The 12673-nt window shown below is 46.6% G+C and overlaps 1 long non-coding RNA gene across 2 annotated transcripts; it reads left to right on the top strand.

Annotated features, from left to right (window-relative positions):
• The first annotated feature begins 1109 nt into the window (after window positions 1-1109).
• LOC122935981 lies at window positions 1110-11361 on the top strand. Of its 2 annotated transcripts, XR_006388859.1 has the most exons (4): window positions 1110-1211; window positions 7398-7576; window positions 9337-9694; window positions 10703-11361. It is a non-coding gene; the product is annotated as an uncharacterized LOC122935981 (long non-coding RNA). The 2 variants fall into 2 exon arrangements; XR_006388858.1 differs by having other exon boundaries at window positions 7398-9694.
• Window positions 11362-12673: the final 1312 nt, after the last annotated feature.

The raw sequence follows: 12673 nt of genomic DNA, 5'->3' as shown, positions 1-12673 counted from the left end.
GCACTAAGGAGGTATAAATACTGTGTGGGGGGCACTAAGGAGGTATAACTTCTGTGGTGTGGCAGTAAGGAGGTGTAACTACTGTGTTGAGGCCACTAAGAAGGTATAACTATTGTGGTGGGGCACTAAGGAGGTATAGCTACAGTGTGGGGGTCACTAAGGAGGTATAACTACTGTGGTGGGGCACTAAGAAGGTATAACTACTGTGTGGGGGTCACTAACGAGGTCTAACTACAGTGTGGGGGCACTGAGGGGGTATCACAAAGGAGGCATAATCACAGTGTAGGAAAGTTCTGACAGTGAGGGTGCAGTCCTAGTGTGCAGGGCATTATCACTGGGTGCGGGCACATAGGCGACTAAGCAAGGTTGGGTGTGTATGGAGAGAAATTGGGGGTCTTAGGGCCCTTGCAGACGAGCGTGTCCGGATTAGGTCCGGATGCGTTGCGTCTGCGATCAGGGAAAATCGTTGCGAGTAGGTACGCAATTGCCGTCAATGCGATTTGCAGGCGCGTGATAAAAAACTGACTGTGGTACCCAGACCCGAACCCGGACTTCTTCACTGAAGTTAAGATGATAATATGAACATGGGACCAACACAGATGCCTTCAGCTGCCAAGCGCACATGTAACAGGTCAGCCAGTGTCATAGGTACAAATCTGCTGACAGGTGCCCTTTAAGGTGGCGCTGTCACCACTGAATGCAGTGTAATCTGCAGGTAATAGAGCAGGAGGAGCTGAGCACATTGATACACAGGGGAAGATTTATCATCTCCCTGTGCCACTTTTCTGGTGTAAAAAAAAAAAAGTTGCAAACACCATCTTTGTGACATTTTTTGCAACACATTTCTAGGGCTGCCGTAGATTTCATTATGGAGCACAGACTGCTCCTCACCATAGATTAGGCACATCCTCCAGCAGCGCAGTGTGTTTGATAAATCTCCCCATAGTTTTGTGGGACTTTAGAGATTGAAATCTCTGCTGTTTTCGACTTCCCTGTTCACGGGGGAGGTCTCAGGTGACTCCGCGCTGTCATCATGGTGTATTCTTAGATCTGCTAGCGGATGAGGCCTTGGCCTAAGTGACTAGGGAAAATAAAACAGTGCGCTCTCGGGGGAATACTGGGTGATGACTGCATGGAAATCCCCAGTCACTTCTTCCTCTTGTAGAGTATGAGACAGGTTATATCCAGGAGCACTATCTGTAGTCAATGGGGTGAGAATTTTTTTTTTTCCTTTTTCCTTTACCATTTCATCAGTACTATGCCCAAATTGCTGCCCCGCAGCAGAAATCTCAGAGAGACAAAAGTTCTCAATTTGAGGGTAACATAATCTCAGCTGATGACTCTGCTACACAGGGAAGGGTTTATTTCTCAGGTAATCTTCGGAATTAGAGATGAGCGAATCAAAGCTGACGAAGTCGAATTCCAACCGAAATTCAGGAAAAATTTGATTTGTACCGAATTTTCTCAAGCTTCGTGGTAACGAATCGCATATTTTCCTAAAATGGCTGCTGCACATGTGAGGACATGGAGCAAAGAACTCAGGTAAGGCAGGCTCATCCACAATGCCATACATGCAGCCAGCCAGCCCTGTGATGTCACAGACCTATATATATCCTCAGCCATCTTGGATTCTGCCATTTTCCAGTGTACTTAGTGCAGGGAGAGATGTCTGTAGGCGCTAGGGACAGTGCTAGAAAAAACTTCTTTGTGCTAAAAAAAAAAAAAAACGATTTACAAGAGCAGGGAAAGATTATTCAAGGTGTAGGGAGAGGATAGGAAGGAATCATTCCACAGTATTGAAGCAGAACAGGGTTCAGTAGGGGAGGTGACGGCCTGGGTAATAGGAGCAATCCTATTACACCTTGCTGCACTGACTGGGGATCCAAATTGCCATTATACAGCTGTCTAATTCCAGCAAACCGTTCTTATTAGGGTGCAAGTGCTGTTTGATACAGCCATTAACAGGGTTTATTACAAGGAAATATTTATACGTCTTATTTGCCCTTGTGCAGTTACATGTTCTAAATAATTTTTGGGGTTGTATTAGTGGGAAAAAAAGGGCTTATTAGCCGTTGTGTGGTGAAGTTCGAAAATTACAGCCCTTTTTGTCGTGTATCAGTGGCAAAAGTAAAATATATTTGCCGCTCAGCGGTGCAGTTATATGTTGTAAAGCCTTTTGTGGCGTGTATTAGTGAAAAAAAAGAACTTTTTAGCTGTTTGTGGTGAAGTGAGAAAATTACAGACTTTTTTGGGGTGTTTTCATTTTCTTTTTATTTTTTTATTTGATCTAACAGTATGTCAGACAGAGAAGTGCCAGGCCCTGCACAGGGGAATGGCAGAGGCCTAAATGTTTCTGGAGCAGGCAGAGGTTGCAGCAGAGTAAGGGACCGTGGCAGCAGGGGTCACTTTGAGATGCCTGAGCTCCCGGTTCCATCTAGCAGTCGTGTCTTGACCAGCAACCCAGCGGTTCTTGAGTGGTTGAATCGATCTTCGACTTTGTCGCAAGTGACATCAGACACCCCCAGCCAAGAGTCATTGGGTCTGTCAGACACAACCCTTAGTTGGCACGGCCCGGGAGCAGGCCCTGTGCCCTCACCTGTCCTCAACCTGCCTCTGTCCTTTTCTGTTCCCTCAGCCAGAGAAGTATTGTATGTGGGCTCAGCTCCACTATACAGTGAGGACGAGCTACTAGAAGACAGTCAGCAGCTACTGCCCAGCCAAGATGTGGAGGAGACATCCGCCGCTTCCTCCACTAGGCGGGCAAGTAGTGATGAGGAGAGTGGTGTGGGAGCTGGTGTTGCGAGCGGTCAGGCTCTTGACCAAGAGACGGTTGAGGAGGACATCAGTGACGTGCAGACAGTACTCGATGATGTAGCTGATTGTAGCTTAATTTTTTATTTTCTTTATATAATAATGTAATATTATAAAATCCGGTATCTCCATGATAAATCTGCAGCGTGGGGGCCCCGTGTGGCTTCTACACACTTTCAAAATAATCCTTCAGCAGGGTGAATAGATGCCAGATGACCGGGACCCTCCATGACCTTCCCAGGAGCTTCTGTCGGGAGCAGTAGTTCATTTCTAAGACATCCGTATAGTGCGGGGGGAATCTGAAGACCCTCTCCATCTCCGTGCAGTACAGAATGTCCTTCTTCCCATCCATGATGACTGGGAACTCGTGATGTTTTCCCTGATGAAGAGACCAGGGGATGGTTTGAATCTTGATGACATTCGCGAATCTTCCAGGCTCCAAGCAATCTTATCTTCTCATTGTTTGTAGCTACTACAGGCCTGTTCATGCCAGGCAGGTTCCCACAGAAGTATCTGGCTCGATGAGCAGCCGATACCGCACTTGCATCAATCTTGACAGGATTCGTCTCCAGGTAGAGATTGTTTTTTGGAATGCTTTTCGTGGAAAGTCAAAAATCAGTTGTCCACTGCCCCCATAAAGGCCTTTCCGGTGCGGGTTAACCACAGATAAGTCATTACAAGGACTGCCGCCAATTATCAGATCGAATTGTCCACATTCTTCAATCTGTTAAATTAAATTTAAAATATTAAATTGAACCAAAACTTGATTATAATTATGAGAAACTAAACTTAAATTCGACAATATATTATCCCAATCTTCGATGGAAATTCCCAGACAATCAATTTGCCAAGCCTTTTGTCTCGGAGAACGTGTATTATTAAATCGTGTTTTAAGCCACACTTTATAAAGTTGAGAAGTTTTAACCTTCTGTCCCATATTCCCTATAAATGAATAGACGAAGCGGGGAGATCGAGAAAACGATTACACAGGGCATGGGGGAGGAGGGGTCAAACATGGAGGCAGAGGAGAACACGAAGCAACATATATTTGATACTTCAAACCTATAACCAGGTCCCAGCCAACGAAGATCCAAGGAGGGGGGCGGCAGGAAGCAGCGGAGACCGAAACATCAGAAGGAGGGCAACCTCCCCATCTGCGAGCGAGGCAGCAGACACCGCCAGACAAGGTGGACAAATGCAGGGGATCGGCCAAGAGTCCAGTCCAGCAGAACGCAAAGGGACGAGAGGTGGGGGTGTCCCACGGTTCAGATAGGCTCGTGTCTTGCATAGTGCAGCGGGATAGATCAGTCGGAGGGAGTAGCGACGTAGCAAACCTATGTCATCACATCTTCACCCCCTCTGACGAAGGGTCTTCATCTTCAGGAGAAGAGGGTTGCAGCTTGCCTGTGAGGCAGTGGCGAAGCCAGCAAGTCGCCAGTGTGGTCGGTAGTCAGTAGGGTGGCAGCAGTGGGAGGTCGGTAGCCAAACATGCCCGGGGTAGACAACCTGCTTCGCAGGAGCCTACCTGCCCAGGAATTAGTGGTACACAGGTTCACGGAGGCAGAGGCGGTAGCAGTCAGTCAGTGCGTAGTGTTGGGGGCAAAATCACCTACTTGGTGGTGTGGCAGTTTTTTGTTAAGCCACTGGAGGAGGTGAAGTGTGGCCATATGTAGAATCTGTGGGCAGAAGGTGAAGCGTGGCCAGGATGTCAATGTTGGCACCACGGCCCTGCGTCAACATATGCAGTATCACCATAAAGTTGCCTGGGAGAACTGTGGCTCCGATGTGGTGGCCCAGCCTGCCGCAGCAACCCAGTGGCACAAAGCCGATTTTAGGCAGTCAAGGCTCCACCACCTCAGCCGAAGGGAGCTGTTTGTCCTTCCCTTCTGCACCTCGTTTGCTCCACAGACAGGATCAGTTTTTGGGGGGTTATTGTTCTGATGGATTAGAGGAAGGGCAAAACAATCAGTGACGTCAACACAAACTTACTGCTAACACCCTATCCACTCTGTCGGGGGGCTCTACTTGTATAAGCGTTTAATAGAACAGGTTCTGTAGACAACTATGTGGAATCAGCTGACCACTGTGTAAAAGGAGAGCTCTTCTTCTTGGCACTAACATCGACCTGTAAGGCTGAGTTCATACTCAAGTTATTTGGTCAGTTTTGGGCCCGTGACTGCCCAAATAAGTGAAGTGTGCAGTGATTCTGAAAGCGACGCCTGTCATCTGCATGTCATACTGACTCACAGTATTATTTTACTACCACAGCAGACTCACTATGCGTGTTACTGCAAGGCACAGTGTTCTACACCACTATACAGGCTATCTGCAGCCAGGAAATAGCAGTTTATAACATAATTCGATGCAAATAAGTTCATATCGAAGCAAATTTTTCCCAAAAAATTCAGCGAACCAGCGAATCGAATTTTTGAAAAATTCGCTCATCTCTATTCATAATCATAGGTGATCTATTCTTCTATAGATGGACTAATCAAGTGCATTGATTAGTGTGATGTGAGAAGTCCTGACAAGCCGGACTACTAGGATAGTATAGGGGAGGTGTGGAGCTCTAGTTGAGTCACCATCCCTCACTCCTCCCTGCTCATGTATTAAACAACCCTAAGAAAGAAGGTGACTGAATGCCTTAAAAAAGGCCAAGTCAAACAAGCTTATAGGACAGGAACTTACCGTAGGTTGGAAAAGGCCAGATTTTATCCTGAGGAGCAACTTTGAGGCTGGAACATTGCCAAAAACCCCAACATTCTTGCACAGCCCATTTAAGCTCCTGTCTCCACTCTGGAGTAACCATGAAACAGTTCAATGATGCATTCTTCTTCATGGCGAAAATAACCCTTCTCTGTCAGATGAGGAGGACTGTCCTATAGTGTGCAAGCACGACCACCACTGATGGATTGCAGGGTGGTCTGTAACCATGGAAACAAGCAGTGTATAATAAGATGGAAAAATGAATCCAGCCAGCAAAGGAAGCAATATGGACAATCACAAAATATTAGTAAGTGCCTTGTATTAACTTTCTCTACATGATAAATGCAACTTACTGAAGTGAGACAACCCCTTTAAGGTGGCCATCATACACATTTTTCTAAAGTTGATGAAAATTGATGTAACTAAAACAATCACTTGTCAGGTGAAATTTAACAATGAACAGTTGTTTTAGCTCACTGATGACAGATCATTGTCGTCTGAAAAGAAGTCAGTTGCATTTAATATTTTTGTCTGATATTTGGACGAAAGATCATTCATTCAAAGAAAGATCTTCGTTGATGAAAGATCTTTCTTTGAAAAAACATTCCCAGACAGATCTTTCATCCATCGCCTGGTTTCATTGAACATGTATGGCCAGTTTGAACATCTGTAACGGCCATTATGGACAAAAATATGTATGGTTGCGTCTGAGAAACGATCGTTCACCAGATGTTTGTTTGTTCAACCATCAACTAACTTCTATCTAATGCAGGGGTGCACCACCAATGAGGCCAGGTTAGGCGATTGCCTCAAGTAGAGGCAAGAGGGGGACAGCCGAAGGACCGTGAGCTAAAGGGAAGGGGTAAGGTTAAGAAATTGGCATTGGAGGGGTTGGTGTTTCAGTTTTCGCCTCAGGCAGCAAAAAAGCTAGGTGCATCCCTGATCTACTGTGTATGACCACCTTTACTCTGGGTCTTCACAACCAGGCTGAAGTGGAATCGTACAATCAAAAGGGTGATGTTCTGATAGAGTCTCCACATTTGGTTTAAAACTAGCTCTTCAAATCCAGATAAGGAAGCACTGATGGAAGCAGAAAGAACCCCAGCAATCCATATGACTGATCAACAGAAGGTGATTGAGGTCCAAAGCTTAGAATCTGAAGCGGAGTAATCAGAGAAGCCACAGTAGGCAAACTATGGATAACCTCCTTGTTCTAGTTGCATTTTTTTGCAGGCCCATTGACTTCAATGCATTTTGCGGACCTGAAGGACACGTTCTATAATATGCAGAAAGGACATTCAGATGCAGACAGTACATGAATGACAAAATGTGGTCATGTGCAGGTAAACAAGGCTATTTTCACACTAGCGTTTTGGCTTTCTGTTTGTGAGATCGGTCTTGGGCTCTCACAAGCGGTCCAAAGCGGATCAGTTTTGCCCTAATGCATTCTGAACGGAAAAGGATCCACTCAGAATGCATCAGTTTGTCTCCGTTCAGTCACCATTCCGCTCTGGAGGCGGACACCAAACTCTGCCTGCAGCGTTTTGCTGTCTGCCTGGCACAAGAAAATAGATCCGTCCCCCATTGACTTTCAATGGTGTTCAAGACGGATCCGTCATGGCTATAGAAGACATAATACAACCGGATCCGTTCATGACGGATGCATGCGGTTGTATTATTTTAACGGAAGCGTTTTTGCAGATCCATGACAGATCTGCAAAAAACGCTAGTGTGAAAGTAGCCTAAACCAGGGTTTCATTAACAGCAATGTAAAACGCAGCAATAACAAACATACACGAACCAGGGTCGTAAATATCCTAATTACCAAGTGTAGATTGCGGCACAGCTTCCATTCAAATAGACTTTATTTTCATCTGAAGGTGCTGGCTACCTATCCACCTGTCGCAGTGGCCATGGATGGAAGACGGGAGCATTGTGCCTGAGAACTAACTGAAGAACTGCTGCCCAGGGCTACCGAAGTCAAGGAGGACAGCAAAGCCACCCATTATAGCAGTTGACCGGGACCACCAGTAGAGATCCGGAGGTGGATTGGAAAGCAGTGAGTAATAATTCTGGAATCATTACTGTGTAGCTGTAATTTTATGTTTAGGGCTATTCACTTAGTGACAAATACATTTGTAGAGCTTCAGTTCTCTTGTAGCCTGCTTAAGGTTTCATTTGGGATTTCCCCGTATTTTGTATTACCCTTCTTCTTTCACAAACCATCCAGGGCTCCTGCTGCCCACTGCCACCACCATGCCTTACAGTGATTCAGTGTTATCCTTCATTAAAAAATAAAAAGGGCCCACATAATGCCAGCATTGATTGTCTAAAGAGTACCGTACACTGACCGAGAAACAGGAAGGAGGGCAAAACGGGGAATGCCCTGCATATATTGGGCAGAAGAGAACTTATGCTGGGTTCACAGGGCCCAATGTCCAGGCCGGCTAATGGAAATGAACGTTGCCCTCGATAACCCAATGAACGAGCGTTGAAACAATCGTTAGTGCAGACACCTCAATCATTGTTTCTGGGCAGCAGAACGTGCTGTGTGAACAGGGATCTGCTGCCCTGAAACAATGCAGCTGTATGAGGACGAGTGATCGCAGTAGCCATTGCTCATCATCATATTGTGGAGGTGATCGCAGCACTGAACGGGCAGCTAATTGTTGGCAAGGAACGCTTCCTTCCCTAGGGGTGTACTGGCCATAGACTCTACAGGGAAACTTCCAGGTGAGCTGATGCCCAGGAGACCACCTGAGACCTTCTCAAGACCTCCAGGCAGGTATGTAATGATCTGATGCTTTCCTCCTGATTCTTGAATTCAACTGTATTGCCATCTTAAGGGAACTGGAGTAGGAAGACAGAACGTGGCAGCTGGCGTTGACCAGCTTCTGGGGAGGAATTTTGTGATGGACTGTGGTATTTGGCTCTACTGGGGTGGTATAATGTGCCACAATATAGTAATGTTGGCCCTGCCTTCTGTCAGCTTTGATGTGCCTACAACATAGGGCCACTTTTACTTTTTTTCTCCAGGGCCATCCCTGTCCTTCTCAATAACTGACTGCTGGTCGGAGCATGTAAATCCAGCGTAAGCTGTACGCACACAGATAGCACTTTCTCACTGTAAAGTTGGGTGGAGCACACTAGTCACGTCAGTGTAGTCCGTCAGTGGCCTACCGCACTTTAATCATGCCTGAATACCTCCAAGGATAAGCGTAACAACCTGCACACTCCGTGATGTTATTAGCTCTTCAGAAGGCCAGGGACTGGGTCATGTTATTTGTCTGCTATGTTTGCAAACTGTATTGACTTTATACTGAGCATACAATAAAATGGCAATAGAGGCTGGGTCAATATTGAATTTACCCCTGCTGTACTGTAAGGCTTTCTTATTTATTCAGGGGCCCTTGTCTTCAAGCGTGGGAGTGGTGCAGGGTGATCCATCACTTCCGTACATCTATATACACACTACTTCTGAACTGAAGGATCAACCAACATTATTTAATGAGCACTAGCCCTATAGTCATAAGTGTATAAGGGCCCATTTACACCGCCAGACAACCTGCAGATAATGACCGCCAATCCGGCAAGTTAACATTTACCTCCTCTTAATTGTTCCTGTACAGTTTGTATTATTGTCGGCAGCACATCCCCTATTTATATGACAATGATAATGACAATGATATTTAGTACAAACAACAGTCGCTGGTTCTTAAAGGGATTTTCTGGGATTACTATTCTGTTTAATAGATCTGCTCATGTAGTTGCCTACATCATGTAAATCTTCCCCATACTTTTTGTTTTTTTTCAATTTAGACTATACTGCAGGGCCGCATGGCCAATTAGGCGAAGTGAGGCCATTGCCTCAGGCAGCGCAGAACTTGAGATGAGTGGGGTCTGCGGCAGGGCCAAGGGTAAAGAGCGCTTCCATTGTGAAATCACTCATCTCTGTATTTCAACTGTATCGCCGTCCTCAGGACGGTAATACAGTTGGATGCTGCAGCTGGGCACAGGAGTTATGTCTTCCTGCCCCGCTGTTCCCTCTGATAGGCTTCAGGCCTAGTGCCTGCAGAGATAGGAGATGGCTGAAAAATCATCATGGTGGTTTGGTCTGAATGGAGAAGATTAGGAAGAAGAGCATCTATATCAAAGGAGATGTCACTGGATGTAAGAGGTATGTGGAGCTGTATTACCCTGTATGTTTTGTAGTTCAGTATGTAATGTTAGGAGGGAAGAGGTTAGGTTGAGAACTTGTCATGGGAATTGGGGGAGGGGTGCCGTTTCAGTTTTTCGCCTCAAGCAGCAGAAAGGCTAGGTGCACCCCTGCTCTCCTGATCCATTTTCACCATGTAAGCCAATCCCTCTGGTTTGTTTCCATCCTGTATGTAGCACGTCCTGTTGCTGTCTCCAACCAAACCCACAATGCACTCCTCCTTCCTCTGCCACACCTCCAGCACCGCCCCTAACAACAACCAGCTAGTTTATAGCTCCTCCCACCAGCTACTTACATAGACACTCCCCTATCACCGCCCTTAACAACACCCAGCTAGTTTATAGCTCCTCCCACCAGCTAGTTACATAGACACTCCCCTATCACCGCCCCTAACAACACCCAGCTAGTTTATAGCTCCTCCCACCCAGCTATTTACAGACACTCCACTATCTGCCCCTAACAACACCCGGCTAGTTTATAGCTCCTCCCACCAGCTAGTTACATAGACACTCCCCTATCACCGCCCCTAACAACACCCAGCTAGTTTATAGCTCCTCCCACCCAGCTATTTACAGACACTCCACTATCTGCCCCTAACAACACCCAGCTAGTTTATAGCTCCTCCCACCCAGCTAGTTACATAGACACTCCCCTATCACTGCCCCTAACACCCAGCTAGTTTATAGCTCCTCCCACCCAGCTAGTTACATAGATGCTCCCCTTTCACTGCCCTACCAATGGACATAACATTATAGGAAACAGCGGCATGGACATGGTCATGTGACCACAGCCCAGAATGGAAGATAGGAGCAAGAAAGCTAAAATAATACATTACAAAATTACAACTACCTTCATAAATGAATATTTATGGGATGTTGATATGTGAGATTGAGAAACCATTCTTAATATTTGAATACTGTTTTTGTGAAGTAAGTTAACAAGACTGTTATTTTGCTGTTTGGCCACAAGAGGCCGCTGTTTCCCCACACAGCTAATATACTGCTGGATTTCCATATTCATGAGAGGTGGGGTTGAGAAGCTGGAGAAGAAGTTGGAAGCAGAGGAATAGCAGACATCTTAGAGGGAGCCAGACAGAACAGGACAGTGTGCGAATCGAATCCGCTGGCATCCAAGTGTCCGTGCTTCCTACAGTGGCCGGAGCTGCAGCTGAGTGAGGCTGATCCAAGTCCAAGTCCCAGAGCCCGTCCGTAGGAAAAGGATCGTTTCCAGAAAGGCTGTTAGGACCTTTGGAACAAAGCGCTATCTTCTCTGCAGGGCCGCATGTGTGCTGAAGAGACTTGCTTCTGTCCATGTTGAAAACATCAGCGGATGAAAACATACCTGGGTCAGTAAAATCGTGCACACAGGGTGTCAGTGTTGCTTACTCATTCGTGACTTCGCTGTATCCTGGGGAGCCCACCCAGGCACACGGCTTACAGATACAAACCGGAAGACCCCTTTAACCTCCCTGACGGTATTCCCGAGCGTGACTTGGGTTAATTTTCGCTGCCAGGATCGGTAACCCTGAGTCACGCTCGGGGTAACATTGCAGGGTCTGTTCACCTTCTGCCGGCGATCCGGCAATGTCCTCCACTTGTGTTCTGCCAGATCTCCATACCTTGCGAAAAGTCTATACCGGAAGTGATGCAGCCGCACCGGAAGTGACGCGGCCGCACAGGAATCAGCTGGAGGAGGGTGTGCGCAAGCGCACATCCACTGGCTTAGGGAAGAATCGTTGCAGCGCCGAGATAGAAGTACTTTGTGCACCGCGTGTGCGCACTTAGGGGTATAGAGATTTTGCAACGCACAATGTTGCATCAGATCTCCCTACCCCTGAGTGCACGCGTGCGCACAAATCATGAGTTGCCGTTCATCTTGATTTGATCTGATGATTTGTGCGCGCGTGCGCACTCAGGGGTAGGATAATCTGATGCAACATTGTGCGCTGCAAAATCTCTATACCCCTAAGTGCGCACGTGCGGTGCACGAGGTACTTCTATCGCGGCGCTGCAACGATTCTTTCCTAAGCCAGTGGATGTGCGCTTGCGCAGCGCCGGGCACACCCTCCTCCAGCTGATTCCTGTGCAGCCGCGTCACTTCCGGTATAGACTTTTCGCAAGGTATAGAGATCTGGAAGAACACCGGACGGCATTTGACTTCCTGGCTCCGTTCCCTGGGAGCAGCAGCTGCGCATGGGAACGGAACTGGGCGGGAAATTTAAATAAATATAAACATAAAAAGTGCTAAAAACACACATAAAAGAGGTTATACAATGTAATCTGAGAGGATTACACTGTATAACCTCAGATCTGACATTTGATGACTGTACAGTGCCCCTTGCCTGCCATTTTACTGTCATTTGTGCCCATAAAATATTTATGCAAAAAATTTTACCACTTTTGGTACAAAATTCCTGACATAATCATACCGCCAGGGAGGTTAACCTGTTGCAAATCATCCCATTAAAGGGGTTGTCCAGTTCAGAAAACTAAGTTTCATATGCCCTGTTAGGCAGAGTAGGGAGAGGTTGCCTATTAGGCCAGAGTAGGGAGAGGTTGCAAAGAGCATCTATCACTCTGGATGTGATCCTTTCCTGCGTTACATAGAGGATCCACTGATTTGAATAGGCACTGTGTAATGCATCATTTCCCCTGTGGTGGCGCTGCAGTGAGATAGAACACTTACTACCAGATTTTCCCACAGATAATAGCTGATCGCTGGAGCTGTCAGCAGGAGGACATTTTGTCATCAGCTTATCAACTGTCCCTTCTAACAAGTATACATTGTTCAAAGGGGACAACCCTTTTAAAGGGGTTGTCTGGTTTTAGAAGGGGAGCCTGTAATTACTTACCTGACCGATCCTGTGCTGCCATGACATTTCTTTCATTGCCGCCGATTCATTTCTCCTGGCTGGGTTCTACTTACCCAGCTGCAGTCGTA

The sequence above is a fragment of the Bufo gargarizans genome, chromosome 4 (assembly GCF_014858855.1).
Source record: "Bufo gargarizans isolate SCDJY-AF-19 chromosome 4, ASM1485885v1, whole genome shotgun sequence".
NCBI lineage: Eukaryota > Metazoa > Chordata > Amphibia > Anura > Bufonidae > Bufo > Bufo gargarizans.
The sequence above is the reverse complement of the archived record's forward strand: the minus strand, read 5'-3'. Positions and strand labels throughout refer to the sequence as shown.